This window comes from Patagioenas fasciata, chromosome 13, assembly GCF_037038585.1.
Source record: "Patagioenas fasciata isolate bPatFas1 chromosome 13, bPatFas1.hap1, whole genome shotgun sequence".
NCBI lineage: Eukaryota > Metazoa > Chordata > Aves > Columbiformes > Columbidae > Patagioenas > Patagioenas fasciata.
In genome coordinates this window covers 6,442,769-6,469,937 of record NC_092532.1, presented here as the reverse complement: position 1 = coordinate 6,469,937, position 27,169 = coordinate 6,442,769, and the positions used below count along the sequence as shown (strand labels likewise).

The window sequence follows — 27,169 nt, the reverse complement described above, 5'->3', positions numbered from 1 at the left end:
ACGGTTTAATTGGGAGAGTCGCCTTGGAGAGGACCCATCCATGGAGTCCCTGGTTCCTGGTCTTCAGTTGTCCCTCTTGGTCAAAGCCGGAGCCAAGAACTGTCCTCCAAGTCAGTGTAGCATTTCTAATCTTTGTACAGTATCGTGCACTGTAAACAGTACCCTAGTTAGAAACTATAAAGATACCATCTTTGGGTTTTACATGGCTCTTCTGCTTATGTGAAGTTACAAATTCGACAAATCCTCCTGCAGTCAGTGAATTCCACACTTGTAGGTCCCTTTCTATTGTTTCAGAGTGTGTTACCCACGTGTCTATTGTAAGGGTGCAATGTGTATGTTATCTCCTTTAAACATAGGTGCAGGAGCTTATAAACTGCCATTCTGCTGTTCCTGCCTGGGAAACGTGCCCTCCAATACACACATTTGGTACTCATACATTATCTTTTGGCTTCCTATCCGCATGCCCATCTGTTCGGATGGCGCGATGCCTGCTCACGAGCTGGTGCGCCAGCTTCACTAGACAATGATGCCAATCAAAAAGGACTTGCTGCAAGTGTTTTCTTTTCTAAAAGTAGCCCCTCTCCAGTGAAAGCAATGCTATAATGGTGCCACTTGTCTCCTTTTTCCTGTTTACACCTGCTGACACTTATCCTCCAAGATAGTGTTAAAGGAGAGGAATTAGATGCAACATGGGATGACTGGGTTGTCAGAAAACACAGGCAGAATCACAAGAGCAACCTCAGAAAGCCATTTGAAACATAGGGCACACTGGCCATCTTGATAGGATGCAGACCCAAAAGAAGGCAGAAAGAAGTGTTTAATTGGAAAGAAATGTTTGAGAATAAGTGTATTACTGGGGAAAAAAAAAGGGCAGAAAGGCAGGCTTTGTATATATATTACATATACATGTACAACTTTGGAACAGTAACCTATAAAGCTGAAAGGTCTTAGTGCAGGTAAACCTCTTTATTCCATTGCCTGTCAGCAAAGGGTACCTGTTCAACTCAGGAGAAACTGAGAACTACACCTCAGCAAAATCTGACAGATAAGTCAAATTGCTTGACAGTTTGTTATAAGATGTATAACCAGCTGGGACTGGAAAGAACCCACTTTCTTTGTTTCCATTTCTTATATGAGCAAAAAATATGAGTTCAATATTTCACATCCGAATGTCTAGTGCCACTTTGCAGGTTTTCCACTTTCTTTCGGAAGGATATCAACTCTGAGAACACAAGCTTAAGCAGAAGGTAGAACACTTTTATATATTCTGCAAAGCTCTCAAGGGTGTTAGTATCGAGAAATTCATCTGAGAACAAAGCAGTGATAAATAAGACTTGAGGTTACAAATATTTTGTGCATTTTTGCCCTTTTGAAATGTTTATGGACTATTACTGAACATGTGTTAAGGTCATTCTGAAAACTCTAATCAAATCAAGAAGAATATCATGTTTTTAAGAATATCGTCTACCTGTTGCCTTCAGAATGCTTGGCCACCACGGTATTGTCCCCATCCCTAAATGGAGTTGGTAGTATCGTATTTTTAAATTGTGAAGTCAAGAGTTAATTATAGAATTTGCATAGCATATGGTAAGAAACCATGAAGCAGTTCCTGAGGTGCACAAACCTTGCATTATTAATCCGTGGAATTACTGGGGAAAAATTAATGTTACACAGAAATAAAGAATGGCTCTCAGTTCTTACTTCTGATGATCATCTCGATACTTGAAAGCCCCTTAATAGCCCATTAACAATGATTATAGTGATCTTTCTGCTAAGGTGACCATGTCCTGTAATGACAGATGAAATTAAAAAGAATACAGCTTCATCGCTTTCAGATTGGTTAGCAGTCAATGCAAAATACAGACATTCACATGGCAGAGAGAGAAGGAACTTGGATTATTGCTGCGAGGAACAAGCTGGGGAGAGAGAAAATAAAAACTGACTAATGGAGAACCAGCTTTTCACTGTCAATGTATAGTGCAGCCCATAGAGAAACATGTTTGCAAATTCTCAAATGTACAAGTAATATTCTGAAACAGAAGAGTGATTATTATTACCAATGAGCAGCAACTGAAGATACCAGTCTCTGCGCAGGGTTCTTGTAACTTTTCAACTTATTTTTATCACGATTTCTTTTCTAGTGGCATATGGATGCTGCAAAACAAAGCAAGAGAGGTGTCTATATGGAAAAAGAGTGTTTGAACTCTTACAGTCAACACAGACAGCAAGAAAGACTGAAGATTAAACAGTCACAGAAGGTGAAGTGAGCTGCCTAAGGTGTCCAGAAAATTAAATACCAGATCTAGAAATAAAATCTGCCTTCTGAGTTCCAGTCTTATGTCCCGTCTGGGTCAAACCATTACCTTTTTTGGCAATAGGTTGGATAAGGTCTAATTAGCTAATATTTTGAAGTGATAGGACCTACGGGACCTGGGTAAGAAGTGATAGGACCTATCACCTATGCAGGGATCACAAGGTAATAGTCCATGAACTCTTCCTGGCTCTACAAAGAGAGATACAAACTTTTACATTCATAGTTGAGATGTATCTGGGAGAGTACTTTGTATTACATAAACAGGCTGTCCATTCATGACTAAAGATATTTCACAATGTAAGAGTCCTCTTTAGTCATACAAAATGCATAAAATCTCTATTATATGAAAAAAATTGAAAGCCAGCTTTTAAATTTCACTCTGCAGAGCACAATAAAAGTCAATCATTGACCCAGAAAAGCTCAAATAAAGCTTTACTTATAATTTACATCCAAACAATTTGCCTCAAACATTTTCCTGAAGAAGAAAGACGTGAATAACTCATGGGAAAGTGTAATGTAGAATAACCCTGGACCTTTCACACCCCCATTCAGGCTGCTGCTCCCCGCGACTGCTCATTTAATGCACAGGCAGCTCCGTTCTTCTGGGGAAGACTTTTATCCATTGCATACTGGCATTACTGGGACATGGGATTAACACACTGTAAACAAGATTTATCTTATCACAACTCGTAGCAAGAGACTGCTATGTAGAACTGTAAATTGTCATGAAGCTGTCTCCTTAATCCTTTCTGCATTCATTTTTATTAGATTTCTTACTGCCTCCTTCAGTCATGTTTGCAGATTATTAAAACTAAGAGTTTGGGAAAATGCAGTCTTTTGAGCTGTCAGCTGTGACACTGCTGCCTAGACAGAATACATATAAATAAAACCCCTCCTAATATTTGCTTTAGTATTTTCTACCATGGTATCGTGTGTAATTGTGCTGTTGGCTGCAAGTCCCCAGGTGAGACTGGAAGTGATTTTTGTCTCCCTTATCATGGTTTGATGACTTTTAAAATACTAAAGAAACACTCATTTATTAGAATGTCAGCTGGGAAAACTACCAGGTTGATACTGAAATCACTTCGGTTTGTTAAATTCTTATCTTCATTTCCATTTTAATACTTCAGACTTTCAGAGTTTGTTAGCAGTGAAGCAGCTACAGTAATAGAAATGAAGTAATGGGAAGATCAAGAGAATGATGTTGAAGGCAGGGGAGGACCAGGGGCTTTGGTCACTCGTGCAGGGGTCAGGGACACCCCGGGCACCACGCTGGCAGCACAGATCTTCATAGCTCTGTAGCAGCTTTGGGAAGTCATTAATTTAATCAAGAATGGAAGCAGCCAGAGCACACCTGCATCTCTGGCACAGCCTTTTTGAAGTTTAGCACAGTTGCTTAAGAGCGTTGTTGTTAATACGTTTATTCCTGTTTGCCACAGATGCCCGTGACCTTGAAGGAAACCTCCCTGCCTTGCCCTGGAAGGAAAACACTCCCCAGCTCTTGCTTTATAATCTTCTTCTATTAATCTTTTAGGACAAGGTAGCAAACCTTTCCCATTTCAGTTTCTCTGCCACTTATGCTTGGAATTTCCCTCTAGCTTATTTGCTTCTTTGGTCAAATGGCTCAAGTGCCTTCATGGTACTCATTTTCCCACACCAAGTAGCTAACAAAGCTGCTTTTATTGGTAACAATTTGAGTTGCTTTTTAGGTCCTGCATAGTTTTTCTTCTCTGGAAAGCAAAAGCATCCTCAGTCCTCCTTTAAGAAACCTGGAAACAACAAACAGCAACAACAAAAGACAAAAGAAAGAAAAAAACCACAACCACAAGTATTTCTTCTTGTTTGCTGGGTTTTTCTGGGTTTCCAATTACTGATTCTCAGTTGTCATTCCTCCAGGGCAGAAGAGCACCCCTGTAAGCACCTTTACCTGCCGTGACTCCTCAGGCAGTTGTTACAGGCTGAGTTGCTGCTCAGCCCTGTCAAGGGACTTGTAGAAACCTCCTTACACTGCAAGTAGTCAGTAAATCATTTATAGTCAGCTGCTAAGAATAATGCACTACTGCTTCAAAACAAAATCTAATTAATCACAGAAGTGCGTACAAGTTACTAATTAAATGGAGATTAAAAGTATAACTCACACAAATGCTTAACTGTTTTCAGGTTGTTACAGTTTTGAAAATGTCTTATGTATCTAAGTTGCTTTTGAAAGTGGGAATGCAGCTCCTATGTCAGTTAAAAGTTTAGGAAATGTTGTATGCCAGTTCACATTTCTTCCATTGAATCTGTTTTCATGTGTTCCCGTTGAATGGTTTATATGCAGCTCTCTGTAAAAGTACAGACTAGCACAGTGCTGGATCACTAAGTCTTAGGCTGGTGTTAAACTGGACCAACTGAAATGCATGTCATTGCCTGAGAATGGAGAAAAGAAGCTTTAATGTGTTTTGAGGATGTATGTTTTAAGATAAATGATATTCACATGATTTACATTGATTTATGAGAGACCAAGTATTTCTAGAGGTGTCAGGATAATTAGAGATAAATACTTCATGGTTTACAATAAACAGAGCTCTGTTTTCTTTCAGGAGGGAGGCCTGGGTACCAGCAGATAAATGGCTCTGGGGATGGGAAACAGCAAAAGATCTTGCTTCTGTGAAACCTTGTGGGGATCGTGGACACGAGCAGCCCCTGAAGCAGAGCAGGTCTTTGGAAGATGGAAGGCACAAATTCATCTCATTGTGTCTCTACCTGCACTAGCACCGTGCAGGCTGAGTCCCACATTGCGCCATGGTCAGGTTGAGACTTAGGACCTGCCGATGTCTTCCCAGTGATACTGACCAAAGCACATTTGGGAGATGAATCTTAAGATGCTTTTTAAAGTTCATGTAATAATTAAAACAGTTTACAAACTCCCTTAGTGGTTTATGTTTGCTGCTGCACTCAGGCACACTGGGCTGGATATACTATGGGCAGTGTAATGTATCATTAATTCTACAGTTGAGCAAAGAGGAATTAAGTAATAAGGCAAAGAGATGAGCAGTTAGGATAAATAAAAAGTGAAAATTGTGTATATTTTGTTTTTCTGCAGTGTAAAAGAAGAAATCCTGATGCCAAGCCATTAAATCATGATACCTTCTATAGAACGCAAATTTTAAGTAGTGAAAAGCCATGGTCTTCAAGGTGGAAGTGGATGGGGTGAGATGATTCGGTGACAAAAGAAAATCTTAAATGAAAAAAACCTCTTTCCATTCTTGTTACTGTGCTTAGAAGATATTAGAGAGCTGGGGAAGAACCTAAAAAGAGCAGTCCTCAGGATCTGAGGAACTTAATTACAGAAAGGAAAATCAGGAAAACCAGACCCCTGAAAAAAGAAAAGGTGACTCTACTGGTGTATTTAAAATCCTTTAGGAACAGAAAGCATTGATGGTCCAAGACACTCTATTTGTGACAAACACAGGTAGTTGGGGATGTGAATCACTGCTGGAAAAAAGGTTGGTATGAAAGAGTTAGGGACAAATTTATTTACATGTGAAATACAATGAAAAAAAGAGCAAAGAGAAGCATCTGACAGTGCCAAAAGATGTGTAGTAAATGGAAGAGGAATCAGGGAAGTATATAGAGTAAGAGATGTGAGACACGGTTGTTATACTAGAAGGTAAGGTATTGTCTCACCATCCGAAGCTTATTTACACTGTATGTATAAATGTAGTGAAAAATTCCACCTTCATTCATCCATGTTTGATGATCATCACCTGGGGGAAGCCAATCTTGCATGGTGGAGAATTCCAGCTCTAGAAGCTTAGATTGTCACTGGTTTCATCAACAAACCAGTACAATATAGTTTTCTGATATCACTTCACTACAAGGACAAATCAATGGGAAAGCCTTGACTCCATTTGATATGCAGATTGTTAACACCAGATATTCTCAAGAATTCATGCCAGTTTAAAAAAAAAAAAAAACTTTAAAAAAATTGTACATTCTTAATGAATGTTGGCTTCCCTTTATTTCGTTTTGATTTCTGAGCACAATTTAGGGAATTGTTGCATTTTTTAGCCTTTTTTTTTTTTTTTCTCTACAACAAATGAAGTGTAGAAGTATATTCTCTTGTTCTAATGTAAGAAAATCTGTGTGTTCACTGGGCAGGACCTTCTTGTTTCTGATGTTATGTTCCTGGTTCTGCCACGGCCCTGCAGGCTGGTCTGGATTAGCAGTTTTCCTGTACTTACACGCTTTGCAAAGCAGGTTGAATGTTGTGCGTGTGAGGTACTAGAAACCAATCCTGCTGTAGGGTTATCTGGATCCCAGGGGATTTTCTTCTGTCCCAAATTCCTGGGAGGCATCTTTCCTGTTCTGTCATGCCCACCAAGGAACCACAAGAAACACGGGGTAGTTTTTATGCTCAACTCTCCTAATCCTTGTGATCATTCCTCAGACAATCTGTGTATCTACTGCTGTAACACGTTGCTTAACATTTGCCTCTTTCATGTTTATATCATCATTATCTTGGCTTTCAGTAGAAGTTTATGTGAGGGCTCAACTTGTTTGGAAACAGTTTTCTTTATTTTGTTTCTGTTTTAAAGTCATTAATTTTGGAAATGAAGTTTCTATTTTATATTTCCTAGCCAGTCCTTTTTGCTCAGCCCTGGAACACACACTTTCCATCCCAGTCAACAATGTATTTGTGTTTTCCCTTCTGGAACCTGGGAAGACATTTAGAACAGCATCCATTCTTCTAAGTATTTTAAGTTTTTGCTCTGAGTTGTTCTTTTCTCAGTTTGCCTTCAATGTAACAATAAGCACTTCCCAGAGAGCTTCAAAGAATACCAACTACGACTCAGCAATATTAACTTTATTTTCCATTCCTCACCCTTATGAAACAGTAGAGTTTATTTTCTTTTTATTAGCTACTTAAGTTTCTTTAGATTACAACAAACATGTAAAACATTTTTAACCTGCTTATTTAAATCACTGATGTTGTTGGTGAGGGGAGGGCTTTGCTTCCAAAAAGCTTTTGTTCTCACTTGAAGTGAAATGGCTCGTTGCATTTGAAATGTGAACTACCAACTAAGAGTTTCTCCTTAGCAACTGCTGTCCCTGCCAATGTACGAGCTGTATTCTGAGATCTGAATATGCAAAATGACTAGGTCAGGCTGTCTTGAGGGTATAAAAAGTATTGGATGAAGTAAAATTTTGCCTGAAATTAAATTTGTAGAAAATCAAATATCTGTTACATAGTTCTAAGCAGATGTTGAAAAGGTTTTCCTGGATGCCATCCTTGTTAATAGTATGTCTTTTGATCTGAAGCCAAATAAGAAATCTGGATGCTAGTCTGGATTCGGAAATTTTCTTTAAATAAACATATTAGTTAAGTATGTAAATCTGCTTATCATCACTTAAGGAATGTTGCCAGAGTAAGAAACATCTGGAGCTCAATATCAGCTAACTTATTAGTTCACGTTTTTAGTTGGTTTCATCCAGAGTATTGTAGAATTCTGTTATCTCGATTGCTTAAGTCAGCTATATGTAAAAGGTAGTTAGTTCTAAGTTCTGCTGTTTGCATTTAGAGTCATGAAATGAGTGTAGTTTTATAGGTCTGGTTCTTTAGCTGTCCAGCACACACTGTGGTACCAGGACATCAGAGTTAAAAATAATCCTGGCTCTGAAACACCGGTGCTTGCTTTCACAGGAGACAGATTCTGAAAATTAATTGTTACCATTTAGGATTATGAATTACAAGGTCTGGTTTATTTATCTGAACTCATCACCATGTAAATCCAAAAAAAGATTATTTGACCTGTTCTTGATAAGGATGTAAGTGCAGATATCAGTGCAGCCTTCTGCCATAAAGCTTCCTCAGTTTTATGACCACATTTCCCCTTGAGCTTAAAAAAGCTTCTCAATCTAGTTCAACTTTTAAATCTATAGCAAACCTATTGTACATTAGCATTGTCAAACCTGATGGAAGCTGAATGTGTTATAGTGTTCTTTTGCTAACACAGATAATAGGTTTTATTTACCCATGACATGTAGTTATTGGCATGAGAATGGCTAATGGCAGAACCTTTGTACATGAAAAACCTAGTAAATTAAGGAAACATGTTGTTTAAGGAAATGTTATTTATTGGTGGTGAGAAATTAGTATAAATCTCTATGCAAAAAATGCCATGTTTAAAGTACATGTCCAAGCCTTGCAAATGCACAAGCAAGCATGGAATTTGCACTTCCACATAATTATTATGGAGTCTACCTATAGCTAACGTGGCTATTTTAGCCCATACCAAAGCCCTTTGTGAATTCACTTTTCTCAAGTTCAATGAAGCCCCAGCCCCGTGGTTGTGGATCAGAAGTTTCGGTCTTGTGTCCTTCAGCAGCTCATATAACAATTCACGATTGCGGAGTGCTTGATGTGGCATCTGCTGATTAATTTAGATACGGTTTTACAGACACACCATAATGATCAGAATTGCTATTTTTAATAACTTGATTATATGTAATGGCTTTGGAGCAAGGATTGCTTTGCTGTTGTTTGTTCTTGTCATTGTGGAAGGGAGTAATGATTCTGAGTGATTTCCTTGGTGCTGCCATAAATGAAAGCTAAATAACAATATTCATAATAATTTGAAAATGTAAGTCAGGTGATGACTTCAGTTGATGATGCTGATGATTTTCTGTCTTGTTCTTGCTGCTGCTCTGCATGTGGAAAACTACATTAGGGGAAAAAGAGTTCACCAGTTTTTGATATATAAAAGGAAAAACTGAAATATGCCGAATCCATGAAGGAATTTTAATGTTAACTGAGCAAATGTAGCTCATGGGTATGAGCCTCTGTTACTGTTTAAATGATCGTTATATTTCAGTGTTTTAGTAAGTGGAGATTGCACCACAATGCACCTACTATGTGATTTAAGCTGTTTCAAACCTTTCCCTGATTCAAATGAGGAAAAGTGTATCAGTGAATGTCATTGTTTGTGTGCTTATAAATACAGTTGCAGTCTCACTCTAGAAAGTGTACACATTAGAAAAGAAAATTTGCTTGAAGGAATAGACAAAACAGAACTGGAGGGCAAGAAATTGCTAGCACAGTGTTGAAAAGTGTTTTCTACATGAAACATGTAGAAGGTGTATTAATTTGTATCATATCCAGTAATTATGCATTGCATTACTCATCGGGTTCTGTACCCACTTGTTTTATTTCCTTAGATGTTCCTATATTATAGATTATAATTTTTCTGCTGGTCAAGATGAAAAAAACAGAGAGTATAATTAATATATGTAAAACAAAGTTAATCTTTACTTATACAGGAATGTTTCCTATCATTTATTTTTTTAAAGGAACCTCAGCATTGGAGTGAGAGAAACCTGTCTTGTTTTAAAATCTTTTTCACATGCTTCTCAGCTTTGGAAAGAGCAGTGGAGTCAAAGTGATCTTCATAGTGGTTTCCTTATATACAGGCGAAGTATTTTCAACAAGGAGCATTATTGCTGTTTTCTGTCATGATGTTATTTAATTAATGTAATTTCATCTGTGTGCAGATGACATACTCGGTTGGGTTCATAATGTGTCTGTTATTGTGAATCCATTAACTTCAGGTGAGATACAATGGGATGAACAAGCTGAAACCTGTTCTTTGAATCAGATCACACCCATCTGTGTTTATGTTTGTTTAGACATTCTCTTCTTTCTCCTGTCTTCCCTTTCTTAAAAAAGTGTAGAAGCTTACCCAAATTGTAGGAGAAAAGTAACAAATATTATTTAAAGAAACAGTTATCTGAAAAGAAAGAGATCTGTGATATGGTTAATAGTTTTTTCATCTACTTTGGATGAAATACATGAACTACTGGGTGCTCTCTTTGCCTTATTTGTTCTTCTGGAAGAAGCATAGTATTATATATGAATTATATTATTATATATAAATTAGAAGCATAATATTAGCATACTAAATAGGAGCAGGTGAATCATTAGTACGTTGTAGGACTCAGTAGTACACTCTATTTGTGAAAGAGAATTACTGGAATATGTGCCGTCAGGAAAATGCCATTGTATAGGCAGTGAAAAGTCGAAGAATCCTTTTCCAGCCCCTAAATGATCAATTGTGTGCGTAAATGATCACCAATGTAGCTTTTAGGCTGAAAAGTTTTGACAGAGGTGTTCAAACAACTTCCATGGAGCACTGCAAAGCCAAATACTCTTTCTAATGTCATCAGGGTTTACAGATTGTTATTTGCTGAATGGAAATGGAAATACTTTCACTCACACTGAACACGGAATTTCATCACATTCATATATCTCAAATAAGCTGTTGAAAAGGAGGATATTTAATGGAATTCAGAAAGAATTTTCTTGACTTCTTATGGTGATAATAGGCCTTCTTTCTCTGATGCATCACTCAGCAGGTGTCAGCACTGAAAATGCAGGCCTAAAATGTTCACATGGAGTTTTCTCTGCTATATTATTATTTTTGAAGAATAATAAATAGTGGTTTTCGAATAATGCAAGAAAATAAATTTGTTGTGACTGTAGAATGTGATTCTGTAGAGGAACAATGTGTAGTAGCAAATAGCCAATGAATCATACTTTCCAAACAAAAAAACAGTGTGCAAAAAAGATCAAGGTTTATTATGTCTCACTTACTATCAAAGAAGAATGCAGCAGCAGATGCAATGTTAGCGAATTCATGGTGCACTGTTCACTCTTCTGCAGCAGATGAATGACTGTCATTGATAGACTGGTCAGACTAGAACAAAATAATATTTATCTTTTACAGATCAAGGATTCACCTGCATTCTTTTCCAAGAAAAACATGAAAGCTGGAATGAAGTTTTATTGGAAGTGATGCACCTTTGTTGTCAATAGCAGGCAGATGAGCGGTGGAGTGACAGAAGGTAAGCTCAGTGTCTGCATTTAATATTTTAAAGCTAAAAGGCGTGGAATTCTTCAAAGTCACTTCTACTTTTAGGAGCAAGATTGAGCAAGACTCAGTGTTCAGTACTGAGTGATGAGGCCCATAGAATAAGATAGTTTAACTGCTCAGCATGTGTGCCATGGACTCAGCAATACAGAAAATAACCATGAGCTCATCCTTCTCCCACCCTTTCTCCTTCTCACTGGATGGTGTTTTTCTCATTGATGCACCTAATGACTCTTCATGGTTTTTCTGAAGGACTTTCCTCAGCGTGGTTAAAATATACTTGAAAGTCAGAGGTTATCATTGTACATTAGAGGAGAAGAGCACATCGACATCGGTAGAAAAGATCTTTGGTACACATGCCCTTCCTCCAAGTTAGACTGTACTGTTTTGGTACCGGAGGAATGCCATAGCCAAATGTTAGTACAAGGATAGTTTTTGTGGACTTTCGTTGTCTTCCAGTCTCTCAATTTTCTTGACATAAAAAGTACCCTGCTTACATAATGTACTACTTCTGTAAATTTGGAAACAAGGTAATTCCTAAAAAGTAAATCTGAGAGCTAGGTCCCTTCTTTGGTTTGGTTACAGCAAAATGTTGAAAAAAAATCATTTTCTTTGAGTTCCTGCTGTGCAGACTACCTCATCACCTTGTTCCCACTGGTGCAGTTCTTTTATAATACTAAATGTAAATGGGACCAGAGAACTGAATCCAGTGATATCTCCAATGGGTACTCAGTATATTTATAGTAGGAAGAGGCAATAACTAAAAACTATGGGAAACAAGCTGAAGATGAAGTTGGTGGTCTTGTAAATATAATTTTATCTGAAGATTTCCAATTCAAACAGGAAAAACAAACAAACAAAAACAACCAACCAACCAAAAGAACCAAATCAAACAAAACAAACACCAACTCTTTAAATTAATATCCATTCCAACCAAAATGATTCTATGATTATTCTTCAAAATAATTAGGGCACTTCTAAAAATTTAGGGAAAAGAGTTTGTTTGCTGCCATGCTATCTGAAGTGCACGGCCTTTGCAATCAAGAAATCCACTATAGACAGTAACTTTTCTGAGAGCTGAATAAACAGTAAGCTAATTGTTTCATTTGCAAACTATCAAATTTGTGATAATTCTATTTAAATACCAATTTTCTACTCATCAGATACAGTTCTTTCCTGCAGTAGGGCCATATCCTTTCAATAGATGTTGTCACATCACTGATAAAATGGAGTTGAGAGTGATGACAAACCCAGAAGTATCTGGGCAGTGAAAACAGCAAAGCTCAGTGTCAGATCGCAATCGATGGGTCACTTACAGCAATTGTGTTTCGGGAGTGAAGGTGGTTTGGATGATGTGATTTGCAGATGCTCAGGCTGGTGAAGGGAGGCAATGGTGCCTCCCTTGGGCTGTCAGGGAGATGTCTGGGCAGATGTCTGTCCCAGAAATGCCCCACGTTCAGGAAAAGCTGTCTGGTCCCTGAGGTGCCGCCACATCAGATGAGATGGAAGAGGCTCGTGCCCTGTGACGGTGCCGTCCCTTCGAACAGGCCGTCTGAGCTACGTGATAAAGCAGGGAGAAGCATGAATTGTTTAGCATGAAGTTCTCCACCCAAGTCAGCTTGAGGTCCCTGGCTGAGCCCAATCTCAACACCTCTCTGCTGACACACAACTTACTCTGTTTTGCCAGGTCTGTCCTTTCTGATTTGTCCAAATTTACTTTTTTGTCATTTCAACTTAGTCCATTTTCATTCTCTAGGTTTTCTAGTGTGATTAATGTAGTGATTTTGCTCCCTTTTCACATCATGCCAACTAATCACTTACCTATATTCCTCCTGTCCCCCTTTGGCTAACATTCATCTTATGCAACAATTCAGCTTCATACTCCCCCCCCATTATTATTTATTAATGGATTGCACAACTCTTCACTAAGAACTTGACATATCTTAAAGATGTTCAATAATTAAGCCCCACAATGAACCTATAAAGGATGCAATTAGATTATCTATTTAGCAGATGGCTAACCAGGAACAGACAGAAGTTGGGTAAATTGCCCTGGGTTAAAAGTTGGGGAAAGGCAGCGCTGGGAATAGAATCCAGAGTCAGTTAAGTTTCTTTGCCAAAAGCTTGTAGTACTACAAAGTACATGTACCAGCTGTTGGGGAATCATTGTGCTGGCCCAGAATCGTCCTGTTCTAGCTTAAAGCTCAAGATCTATTATTGAAGAGGTTTTCAGAGTCAGTCCTTGCCCTTCTCTTTCCTAAGGGGACAACAGAAACATCTGACCTTGTAAACTTAAAATAAAGGTCTGCCTATGGTTTCAGGTCTCTCTCGTGTAGTTCTGTAGATCAGCAAGGTCTACACATAGCTGCATTTTTTAATTCTAAAATGTGTATTTACAGCAAAACGGTTTCAAGAAGAGGTCATTGTCTGTCTGTCTATCAATCTATCTGTCTATCTATCAATCTATCTGTCTTAGTGTGAGCCAGACAGCCTGTCCATAACATCAAAAAGCCAGGCTAGATTTGTTATCTGTGCAACCATCTGGCCTTACATACTGAATTCTCTGTCACCATTAAAAAGATGAATCACACTTTGTAAATAGCGACTCTAAGGGGCTTTTGCTGGAGCTACTTGCTTTGTGAGGCTGGCAAAATCTTTAGCAGTCCTTGTAAGATTAGGTCTTGATGTCCATGTTCATACTATCGTAATGTGTGACCCTTTTCAATATGTAGAATATTGAACAGAATATAACATAGATTATTCCAGATGCAGGCTTGCATCGCATTTATGGAAGTGCTCTGACTATTTCAATGAAATATTTTAGGATCATTTTAAGCCTTTGGGGGCAGAGGGTGTGGAGAACAGTGTTACACTGCAGATTCATAGCCATTTTGTGATCAGCGCTCCTGGAAGCTTTCCAGTATGGACACTGAAGGCAATAGTCTCCAAATGTTTGGAATTCTCAGCATGTTTTCAAATCTGCAAGGATTTGTGCAATCCAGTGCCCAAGGTGGTGCTTTGCAGTAGGGCTGGTTACAGTATCTTGCATAAACTCGGTGGAGTTGCAGAAGATCTTTAGGTGACATTTGAGGTTTTTACATGTGAAAGATTGAATATAGAAATATAGATTGCCTCTCTGTTTTGTAGAGGAAAAAAACAGTGCATCCATATGCAATTGTGCTCATTACTGAGGAAAATAAATTCTTGTCCATCAAGCAAATGGCCAGCCTTTAAACTAGTTAGACTTGCACATCAATTACGAGGGAAAAACAACACCTGTGTTTACTAATCATTTATTTAATGGAAGGTTTTCAGATACAGGGTCATATTCTCCACTTGCATCAATTATATGCCAGAAAAATGGTAGTGTTGTCAGTGGAATAACTCCTGATTTACACCGGTAGGTGTTAGAGTAAATTAGGTGAGTTGTATGTTACGGTACGCAACAGGAGTGTCATTGTAATTGGCGACAGCTTTAACTTTTCAATATATATTTTATATATTTGTACATGATCAACGTCCCTTTAAACACTGTTTGAGTTAAAGCAAGTGCAGTTTTGTTCCTTTATCTCACGTTTGTTGACTTTTTACTGTCCTTACTACTGTCAAAAACATTTTGATGCTATAAGTAAGAGCATGGATTAAATACATTCTTTGTGACAAGCAATGTGCAGTGTACTCAGTTCTTTCTTCTAGAAGATATATTATATTTTTTATTATTTTGAATCTGCACTCTTCCATTATTGTGAAGATCAGTAGAAGTACATCTGAGACCCAGTTATGAAAAAATGTGTCTGTGTGTATATATAGATGCACACATATATATATATTGCTTGTGACAGATATATGCTTGCACCTGAAAATATCTGCAGTCATAGAAACTACAATTTTAAGGAAGTTGCAGAATCTCTGTTGTTGTTTTTATTTAGTAGAGGGGTTCCATATGATGCTGTGATACAAGATCTTGTGTTATGATGAGATTACCTGTGATTAATAGGATAAATCAATTAAGCTTTAAGTATTCCTTCTGGCTATTGAGTTAAGCATACAAAGGATCAGAACTGGCGAGGTCGTCGTGCACTGGTGGTACCTCCCTGTGCCCAGGCACTGGGGATTTGTCCCCCGATTCCTATCGCATTCTGCAACGTGTCTGATGTTCTGGGAGGTGTGTTGAGGATTTACACAGATACAGCCAAATCTTTTCCAGGCGTAAGTTGAGTGAAACTGTGTCTGTTTGCATTAAAGAGAACTTCACCTATGATGTGCGTTATACCCGTTGCACAGGGAGACTGATGCTTTTTGAAAATCTGACCTTGTCACTCCCTGTGGAGCACAGTACACTAGGAATTCACTTTAAATAAACCCAAGGTATTGCACAGGAAGAAACATGAGAGGCAATTAGGTATACATTCTAGGTGCAGACAGTAGACATTGTTGGATATTTTCAAGTTGTATATTTTTACTGAAAACCACATTAGGCCAGTGATTTGCAGGCAGGAGAAAGAAAAGGAGTCTTTCCTTGTGTAACTGTCCTAGGGCTTGCAAAGTCCAGTCTCATCGCAGGAAAATCTCTTTTATATTTGTCTTCATTATTGAGCATGCTTCATATTCTCCTCCTCAGCTCACTGCAGTTTCATTTCTTCATTTCATGTGTCAGGAAGCTGGACAAAGTCAGCTCAACTGGCAGCAGAATTTAGGCTTTTATTAAGTCAGATAGAAATCATCTCACTCGGTAATCTGGAAAGATGGTGAGAATCTGTGGGTTTGGCATGATGTTCTTTTTTAATTACTGTGGATTTCTGGTCTTCTACGTTTCCCTGCAGTTTAGCTCATCGTTGTGAACTTGCAACATGAGTGTCAAACTCCCCTCTAGTGGTTGCTCTACACAGAGAATAAACATTGATTTTAGCTTGATGACAAGTACATAACTTTGGAGTGAAAAAGATGACAATTCACATGAGATTCTGAAGAGTCTACATAGCGAAATTTATTTCTCTGTCTTTTCCCATCTTTTAATGATTTAGTTACTTCACATGTTGGAATAATGTAAATAAAACATATATGATTGTCAAACAAACAAACAAACCCAAGCAAACAAACAGAATTGTGGCATTATCCTCTGCAAAATGCGAATGTGCCACCTATTGGCGATGGCTTTGCTCTCCAGCAGGTCAGCAGCGATGGCACGATGAGCAATGTCACTTGTCCCACGCGACACGACGGAGCCGCACGCAGCTCTGGGCATCGTTGTATTAATGCAGCACTAGTGCTGCAATCACATAAAAGCAAGAATTGAGCAATAAGTGTGAAATAAAGAACTGAGTGTTAAAAATGTGCAAAGAATAGAGTGACTCATTAAGTGTCATTAAGATTAAAGAGTTCCAGTTCTTGCTAACAGAGTTCTCAGCAGCAGATTGTGAAACCAGAAATACACTCTACAAGGCAGAAGTTTTCTGCTATGTGTGAAGAGGAAAGATATGGTGAACTTGTATGTTTCTCAGCCATCTGAGCTGTAAATTTGCACCTCTACAATCCTCTCAGAGAATCTGTTAATAACTTTTTGGAAGCTATTCCGCTCGAATCTTAGAAGGCAGCAAGATTGGACCCTGTCTACACAGGGTCTGTGCATGGAAAGGAAAAAGCCTGGGGATATCTGACTTTGCAAACTCTTTTCTGAAGGTTTTATTTCTCAGTTTTTGAAAGGAGCCTTCATTCTTCCTTCGTGCATATGCAGAATTATATTTGTGTTGATTATATGTTTTACACAGATACCTCTGGTCTTCAGTGCCAGTAATTGCACTTGTGCATGCAGAAGTGGAGACTATATTTTAAAACTATAGTTCTTCTAATTTAATTTTCTTATCATTTGTATAGCAGTTACCATTTTTTCTACTCTCCAGAATAGTATTCAGGCACTGGTTATGGCACAGTGCCACATCTAATTCATTTTATTTAGTAGAAAAATAATTAATGGTAATGTTATCAGTTTCCTCAGCCTAAAAAAGGAGAAAGTGCTATTTAGTAAAATTTTTGAAATGTGTTTTTGCTCATAATCTTGCTGCTTCCTCACAGCTCAGTTTTGGTGGTGATTTGGGTTTTTATTTGGTTGGAGGGTTTTTTCGTGAGTGGCTCAGCTTAGTGAAAGGACAGAGTCAACCCTGACTGGCTGCAATAAGCTGAGCACTGGTGTGTGACATTAAATGTACACACCAGAATGTAAGATGTCCATGAGAACAAAACCAGTGCTGGAGAGATAAGGTAATAATGATAGATAGAATACAACAGGCACAGTTAAAATACACTACAGTATAATATTTGACTAATCGTCTGAAAACATTGTTTTTCCTTAAACTTGAGATTTGTCAGAATAACAAAACAACCCAGCAACCTAGATAAAACTCGGAATGAACAACCAAAAAAGCACATTTGAAAATATGGGATACGTTGTTATACCCATACAGATTGTAAAGCAATAGCTGTGTCAGGTCCTCTTAAAAATAATATGCTTTCATCTTACGTCTTAATGCAAGAGCGTCTTTTCTAGCAGATGTTCTGGGAGCGCTCGCTCCCTCGCGCAGTGACAGCAGCATACCAATGCTCCGAGAGGTTTACCTTGCACAACTGACAAGTGCTAAAAGAAAAGGGGAGTGAGAACAGGTTTATAATCTCCATCACAGATATGTGGGAAAGGGTTTTAAAATACACTGTGTAAGGGAGAGGAGAAAAAAATCAGACGCATTAAGTAAAAATCTATATAAATAGTAACAGTGAAGTCATACAATGATCTTTAGCAAAATAAGCCCTGCTGAAGCAGGCCATGAGCAACGAGAACCCGCTATTTCTTATGGGATGCAGTGATAAAGAAATTACATACTTATTTGAGAGGAACATAAATAAAGATTAATAGGTTAATGAGTTATTTTCCTTTCATTACTATACTATTGTACTTTATTATAATTGCTTTGCACTCATTTAATTAAATTTGAACTAGGGCCAACACAAGATAATTTGTTTTCCCTGTACTAAACAATGAGTATGCAGATTGGAAGTACTGAAGCAGTAATCAGCCCTCTGTTTGCAACACTTTTCTACTCTGAGTAGACATTATAATTGATAATTTGATTGTTGCAGCACTCCGTGCAATATATTTTAAAGCAACATTAACATAATGGAAATTATGTTGTGTGCCTAATCCGAGCTTTTCACTGCGTAAGTATACGAATCCCGTTCTGTCAAGAATTAAGGCACTATCCACCAAACATTTGGACGGCCTTTCCATGCCTCATTTTGGAATAGAGCTGCTTCTGGTCCCCACTCAATGTCTTACCTATCACTTAAGTTGTACACGAAAAGAGCAAGAATCACAAGCTAATCTAGCTAAGCTAAGCGAAGCTTTTCAGTAAAACCTGATTTGTTCTGACATAAATCTGTCATTAAATTAAGTAACTTTTGCATAGTCCCTTCACAAGTCTTGCATTGTTTCTGAGGAAGATGTTTATCCAGTCCATTGGAATTTATCTTTCCGTTGTCTCTTTCCAGCTTCTGAGAAACCTGGTAGCAATTGATTTGAGAGGCAAAAACATGACATGACTCGAATATCAAGGTAGGACTTTTCAATGCCTGTCATAAAGTTATCTCAGACTCTCTTTTTTACATTTTTATATATATTGCACTTATTTAAGAAACAGAGTACCATTTGTGCATGTTCTACAAGAATAAAAAAAAAGGTTAGGGTTCTGTTTGATCTTTATCCAAATACCATTCCCAACATGCGCTTTTAGTGTGTTCCTCCGTGTTCCTCAGCACCTGCAGAGGAGTTGGCCTCAGTGTGTCCTGAGAGCGGTGGGACAATCCCCAGCAGCTGTACGTGACCTCAGCAGTCACCAAGGTTACCTTGCCTTCCAAATTTGGGATGTGGAAAAGAAGTGGAAAAACAAAGTGAAGTGTGATGGCTTACAAAACTCTGCTAATATTGAACTTTATTTGTTTTCTGACAAAATAAGAGTGGCTTTGCTTGTGTAAATGTTTGAGTGACCACACTTAATATTTGCCTATTTACTTTTATCACCTGAAGTGCTCCTGTACTAAAAAGGTGAGTTGCGGGTTTGCAAAATGAGTTCAACTTGTTTGAGAAAGTGTTGTAGAGGGGAGTATTTCATTTACTGTCATTTAGGACTGAGCTTGCAAAGCCTGCTATGAACTTTTTTATGTAAGGAATCCTACAGAAGAATAATCACAATTAGTATTTTAAAGAAGTTGTGATGAGGTTCAGTGTGCATGTTGGTCTGCTTGGAGAGCACTGCAAGTGAGTGCAGAGTGGTCCAGGTTGTCTGCACAGGCTTCTTTTGTTCTGTACCGTGTTTCCAAAAGAAGGTTTTGAAGGACACAGGAGGCCTGACTGACAGACTTGACTTCACTTTTTGTGGTTCTAGCAGGTCATTCTTTTTTCTTTCGCTAAGGGTTATTGGGTCCCTTCTAACTAAGGCTGTTCTAAGTTCTGAGGTGCTTGAAGAGATGCTGCTATGATACTCCTGGAGCTAAGAGAAAATGAGAAGCAGGACAGGAGAAATGAATGGTGTTACACGTGTTTAAAATGGTTTTTGTGAATGCTCCTGCATCACCCCCCAGCTCTAAAATGACTGATGCTCTGAGAGGTTCTCTCTGTTCCTTGCTATGGCCTGAGACTATGTACCACATTTATCCTTTTGGGATTTCTGCAGTTTTCCAGCCATGTAATAAGTACTTGAGGAATCCTGTCCCAGATAGTCTCTCACATACTGAGTTTTCGCTAATTTTGTTCTGCAAGATCTATTTAAAGTCCAGAAGCAATGAGATGGGCTTTGTGCCAGTAGGATGAGATGGAGCTGCTGGTGTTGGGCATTGGGAAGGGGCTGGAAATGGGGCTTCCTTTGGTAAGTCAGGGCATAGGGGAGCTCCTCTCTTCTTCATTCAAGGCCTGTAGGCAAGTTTCTTTCCTGCTGATAACCACACAAATCACAGGATCCTTTTGTAATTGTCTCTACTGCTAGGCCTAAACAAAAATTCTCCTGAGTCTTACTAAAAATTGCGATCATCCTCAGTGTGGTTCGGTTTTGCAGAAAAAACGGGTGCATTTCAGCAGCGTTTGAGTTTCCATGAGGGAGGCCTTACCTGAGCAGAGAGACATGGGATCCATCCAAGACCAGGCATCATTTAGTCTTAATCTCGAGGAGTGGTGGGATTTTTCCACACCACCCTAGAGTTTGTTACGGTGGGTTACGCCTTCAGAAAAACTACTTTATATGTCTCAAGTAGAAAGTGGATCATAAGTGCTCTCCCTTTTTTTACAAAGCCACTGCTGTCAGCCCAGAAGGCAAATCCAGGGAGGTTTCTGTTTTCCATTTACTATACTTTTCGATTGATTGGTCAGTGGTGTGTATCCTTTTTCAGTTTCTTTATTCCCTCTTTTTCAGACTTGGAATATCATTGCCTGAAATCCTGAGGGTAACATTATAGATTTCTTTTTCTTTCACACAGAGGCCTTTAAACACACAACATACTTGAATTGCCCCTCCATCTAGCTTTAATTCAGTCTGGGTGTGTAGGCCAAATCACAGACTGAACACTATAATATTGCTTCTTTACACAATTTAAAAGGTTGGACTAAAAAGGCAACAATTCTTGTAGTAGGTGTGTGTAATGAATATAGCATGACTGGATAAGTGATAATGGGAGAATATCTTGATATGATGTGTTATAACCAAGTTATAAAGAGCATGAAGAAATAAAATCTCTAAAAAGCATGAGGATCTTTAAAGGTATAGATGGAAAAGAAAATGGGAGATTTTCAAAACTAAAGTTTTGTAGCTAGAGAATTACACCTGCCATACAGTGTGGATATTTATTTGGGATAAATAAAATAGCAATTGAGACTGCTGAAATGCATATCTCAGTCATCTGCAAGATAAAGCTGGTGGGGAAGACTGAAAGATTACTGAACCAAGGGAAGAGTGTAAGCAAAAGGAACAACATAAAAGAAGTTTGTGCAAAGAGCTAAGATAAAGAAGAGATTTTCTGAATACAAAAGAAATGAGGTCACTGGAGAAAGCAGTTGAGTTTGAGACATTGCAAAGGTAACCTCCCTTTGTTGAGAGAAATACTTTTTTCAGATGTTAAACGTTTTGACTGAGTTTTCTCAATGAAGACAAGGATAATACAAATAAGACACAGAAACAGAAAAACCATAAGGAATCACTATAGACTCTGAATAGTGACAAAATCCAGGACTTTAAAAAATCAACCCAGATTTCTGTAAAGGTGACACACTCACATCTGAAGATGCTGACCATGGCATGGGTAATAGTGGCTGGCTGGAATACCCAATGACTTGAAGTATAGTCAAAGACTTTTAATTCTTGGCAGGTTTTAAGTCATGACAGATGTTTTGGGTAGTCTGTGTTTACAAGAGCACAGTTTTGCACATAGCAGTTTCCATTATCCACGTGTATTATGTGTTTTTTTCTTTTTTCTTTCTAGTTTGCTGTAGAGAGAAGAGCGCCAAAATAGGACCAAGTTGAGGCTGATGCAGAGCAGCAGTGATGGGAGGCCGCATTCTCATTCTATTTCCAACCACCAGATATATGTAAATCCTCCCTAGAAGAAGAAAACACAAAGATACACAGTGACATTTTTAGATGGAAGTAGGGAAAATTTTCAGAAGCTGACTTAAAAATCTGAGAAAACACAATGAACAGTACTTAGGAGAAAAGACCGAGAACTCACAGTGAAGTAAAGAATGTATAAAATGTGCTTCCAAAGGCTGGAAAGTTTTCGGCAACAAAAAATGAACAACAAAAAGAATCACGGCAAACTGTGAAATGCAAATATAGAGGCTTCATGTAGCCTGATATTGGTGAGAGATGACAGTATTATGGTAACACTCAAAAGACCAGTCCTTGGTTTTAGCTATTTTTTTAAAAAAGTTACTATGCAAACAGACAAGCGTTCAAAACTGATGCTAATGTGGTACAATGGCAGAGAGACCTTAGTTATTTGTTAAAGTTAGAGAAAGAGGAAATTAAGAGGTCATCTCATTGAGTCGGAGAGAATTCTGAAGGGAATAGGCAGGATAAATGCTATTATACCATGTTACTTGAACTCTTCTGAGATGCAAGAACAAAGGAGCGTGAACTAAAAGAAATGGATGATAAAAATATTTAGTTGGAATTTCTTACACAGATAGGGAATAAGTGCATATATAAAATATTTCACTAATGGCAGCAAGAGGAAGAAATAATTGAAACAATAATTTAAAGGATTAGTGTATCTAATGTTTAAAAAATACAGACATTAAACATTAGCATTTACAGTGAGATATTTTCTTTGCAAGTAATTACACATAATCTTTTTGCAAAGCAGCTCTATTATAACAAATAGTAAAAGAAGGCAGAAAAACTTTGAAATAGAAATTTTAATTGAGCGCTGGTTATAATTCTGTTTATTGTCAGTTTTTCTGCAGTGACTCCCCAGTAGCGCGTGTTGTGTTGAAAGGGGGAGTAAAAATTACTTCTCTAAATATATTTGTGTTTGTAAACATGTATAGCAGGAGGGATTGTGTCATCAGAAGAGTTGTTTCTTTGAAACAAAACAAACCAACTAATTTAATTTTACATCTGTGCAGAGGAGTACACAAGTGCACAGAGAGACAAGCAGACTCCTGTCGAAATGGCAAAACGGAGAATTTTGCCTGTGGCTGCCACAGATGAACATGTGCTATATTTGTTGTTATGCTCAGAAGTCACTTTGAAGCTCAGGTGAGGCTGCAGGACCCTGCCTGGAAATGGAGCCTTTCGGCCAGGGCGATGATGGATCATCAGGTCCACTCTGTCAGGTAGGAATCTTAATCCTGATTAACCGAAGCTCACTTATCATGCAGGACCACTGCTATTCATTCAGAGATGACCATCGGCATAGAAGCTGTCAGCAGAGGTCTCTACGGTCTGCAGACACCTCGATCTTCCATTTCTCTTTGAGGACATGAAGGTGGGCAAAAATAGAAGTTAGTAGTAAATGATGAAGCAAACTGAAGAGAGGAGACTGCTGTATGGTTGTAAAGGTGATTCTGCGTTGCACTGCTGTACATTGAAGGAGTAAGGAACATTGGTTACCGTGTACTTTAAATACGTGGGATTAGAGCACCCACTATCCAGGATATGTGCTTCTAGTATGCGTGCTTGAGAAATTGAAATCTATGTGTGTAACCCTAAAAAAACCCTGTAGACTCAGAACTATTCCTGAAATATGCCTAGATTGGGTTTTGCTTCACAGAGTTCACAGAAAAGACAGAATTCACCCTCCTCCTTCTCAGGCAAAGTGGGTCCCAAATTGGTTCGAATCCCAGTAATCCAGCCTGAAGAAGGAAATACTCTGGAGAGAGGGGGCACCCTGGCTGCAGTACAGGTCTCTGCCGGGGCTGCCGCTCCGACAGGCACATCCAGGCTGGCTTCAAATCTGGTGGCTCAGCCGGCAACATCCCTGCGGCAGCACAGAACGGCATAGGGCAAGCTGTTTACCCAGTTTTTCAGCCACGGAACAACATTCACATCAGTGAATGCCGTGGAGACATACCCAGAATAAGAATGTGATTTATTCTTTCAATGTGAGAAGCAGCTATATGTTCAACAAAGGCTTTCCTCAGACTAATGGCCAAAGTAGGCCCCAGTGTAACTCCTCTATAGACCGAGAAGAAAGGATTGTTTGTTGAGGCCCAACTGTCCCCAAAACTCAGTCTGCTGAGTGGATTCCGTCATGTAGGAGTTCTCTGCTCACTTCATTGTCACGGGTGTTTCCGCAAGCCTGCCATGCACAGCAAAACTGTGGAATTTCCTACCGCGGTTGCTGTTAGAGCAAATAATTCAAAGTCCTGTCACAGCTTGGAAAGAACAGATGACTACTATAAACCAGTTTAATATATATAAGATATTGTTTACTGATGGAATACAGGACAACGTGATTTTCTATAGAACCTCTCACTCTCGAGGAATGGCAGAGCATTTAATGCAGGAATGAGTTAGAGTTGTGGTTGTTCAGTCCAGAGCACGGCTGGCTCAGCGTTTCAACGCAAAATCATTATGTGCTCAGCGGTGGCTCACGGGGCCCTGGACAGTAAGGGCTGTCGTGCTGGGACAGGGACACTGGCCCTGACACTGTCTTTGTCCTCTTGAGCTGTTTGTGGTATTGCTTACCCTCTCCTCAGATGGGAACCAGAGGAAGAAAGGGCACTTTTGTTAATTCTTAACATTTCCTCAATGCTAGTGACAATGACTTTGACTGTGTGGCACCTTCAATAGTGAGCCCTAATTTATGTGTAGAAATCCGGTTCTCCGCAACTATTTTCTTGGTCAGCATGTGCCTCTTGTATTCTTCTGAAACAAATCTGTTCTTTCCTGTTTCAGTGTGGGTAACTGCCCTTCCCAAAGGGTTGAAACAGCCAAGGAGTAAATTACACCATTTGCTTTCCAGGGGGACTTCAGCTGAATTTGAATGCCTTTTATACATCTCGTTCTTGTAAACTAATGCTCCTGAAAATTGCTGCTTTTTAAACCCAGTTTATAATATTGCTCATTTTGGATGCTACTCGTTTCCAGCCTTTTGGAATACTTTTTTTATTTGCATATCTCTAGCACCAATTTTAGGGATGTAACACTGCTGCATACTTTACCTTTCTTAATATTAATATTTGGTTTCAGTTATTGTTACGAAAAAGCAAGACTTCTCTTCCTAGCAATGAGATGTGTCTCACCGATGTAATGCAAGAACATTCAAGCATGTGCTGTGGGGGAAACTTGCATGTTTGAACTGCATGTTAGCATGGTTTTGGTGCTTGCACAATTTGTGGTAAACTTGGCTGGGAGTGTAGGATGGGAGTAATTGTTCTACAATAAAGGTTATCAGCTGAAGGAGGCAGCTTAAGTCTGGAAAGCTTGCAGAATGGAAAAAAGCATATATGCAGTAATAATGGGTGAAGCTCGGTTATAAGGCACATGCTAGAGTAGAGACTGGCCCAAGAGGGGCTAAAGCTGTGGAGCCAGAAGATCACACTTCTCATGTGACACAGAAAAAGATTTTGCTCTGTTCTGCCGCCTGCCATCTCTAAATAGCCCGCGCAAGTTTGGTTAGTGGAGGAAATTTCTTTAGTTTAACTAGTATTCTTCTGTCTGTAAATAATACCAAGGTGGCACTACAGTGACAGCTTTTAACCTTTGAGATCTGCATGGCCTGAAAACAATGGAAGTCACTCTTGTCCTATGCTGTTTTCACCAGGGACACTCAAATCGCTGTCCTTAGTCTGCAGCACACAGTGCCATTTTTATCATATTCCGGGAACCTGAAGCAGAGGCAGAGTTCAATTCCAGAACACCCCGCAGTTTCTCTTAGCGGGCAGTTCTCAGCACAGGCTGATGCTTCTGAGGTTCTGACTTGGTTTTTGTCACATGCGTGATATACCCTGCAGGCACTGGCAATGTGCAGCTGGTGGGACACAAAGGTGCCATCCACCATGGGCAGAAATGGCTGGGATATGGTGGCAAAATGCAAAACCAATCTGGAAAGGCCTAAGAGGAGGATTCCTCAAGATACAGAAAAGAGTTTATGGAAGTCACTAGCTACCTACAGTAACTGCCTCAGTGCTGCCAGGGTCTCTAATTAATGAGAGGGATGGTGTGCCTTTCTTCAATGTCAGTTTTCTGGTAATTATTTAAATACATTAAAAAAAAAAAAGTCCATTCCAATTTTTCTAGTATTTCCATTCGCTCATTTTTTTCCGGCAGCTTGCAGGTGTCTGGGAGCTTTGTTTTGAAAAAATAAATAATAAAAGAATATTTGCAATACTATTTTCCCCATTTAAGACATCATATATTGAGGCTGTAATAAAGCAAATGTGGAGGAGCTAATAGACTTTTCCTGAGAGCCCTGAATTTGCTCTGCCTGGAATGATGCGATTTTTAATCTGAATTACCACAAATCCTTCAATGAGTGAGTTTCCGGACAAATATTAAACATGTGAATTTTTAAGTTACTTGGAGAATATATATCTAGAATTTATTCTGAATGGATAAAAATGAGATTTTGCAGAAGACGATCAATTATTTCCACTTATCCCTCACAATGAAGAGGAACTATACATGCTGACTGCTGAAGCCAGTAAAAGCCAACAAAAGAAATGCAGTCTAGGCATTTCACAATAGATATTCACAATTTGCAGGCCAGTAAGGTCTCATGCTTGGAGACACGTTAATGGATCCCCAGCTTTGCCCTCTCGGTCCCAGCCCTGTCATGTCACGCAGTGGTGGCTCAGTGTTGAACCGCAGCCCATCTCCAGTCCGGGTGTTTGCTGTCCCACAAGACAGAGATCGTGACTTCGTGTTCCACAAAAGCAGAACTTCTCTGGTTGGGCTCAGTTCTCACAAGCTGTTTGTCGTGCAGGGCTTCCTCAGATGTGGCTTGTCCTACAGGACCTCACCAATCAGTACCTAGACATGTGAGTGGTCTGGGGTCAACCTGTGTGAACAAATGCACATTTATTGAGAAGAAAATACTCTTAAGGGCTCTGATTCAAGCAAACACGTAAGCACATCCCTACCTTCAGCCACGTGGGCCAGTTAGTTTTTAATGATACATATAGGTGATAGGATGAGAGAAAATGGCCTTAAGTTGTGCCAGGGAAGGTTCAGATTGGATATTGGGAAAAATTTCTTCACAGAAAAGGCTGTGAAGGGTTGGAACAGGCTGCCCAGGGGAGTGGTTGAGTCACCATCCCTGAAGGAGTTTAAAAGATGTATGGATGAGGTTCTTAGGGACATGGATTAGTGCCAGAGTTGGTTGGACTTGGTGATCTTAGGGGTCTCTTCCAACCAAAATGATGCTATACCTTTGGAAAAAACACGTCATTCATGACACTTCATGAACA

The 27,169-nt window shown here is 39.0% G+C and overlaps 1 long non-coding RNA gene across 1 annotated transcript in view; it reads left to right on the top strand.

Moving 5' to 3' along the window:
- Window positions 1-22,734, top strand: part of LOC139829054 (uncharacterized) — a 73,882-nt gene extending 51,148 nt beyond the window's left edge. The window contains exons 4-6 of the long non-coding RNA XR_011741273.1: window positions 11,080-11,197; window positions 18,763-18,826; window positions 21,739-22,734. This is a non-coding gene — a long non-coding RNA (uncharacterized lncRNA). The remainder of the gene's footprint in view (window positions 1-11,079; window positions 11,198-18,762; window positions 18,827-21,738) is intronic.
- The last annotated feature ends 4,435 nt before the right edge of the window (window positions 22,735-27,169 follow it).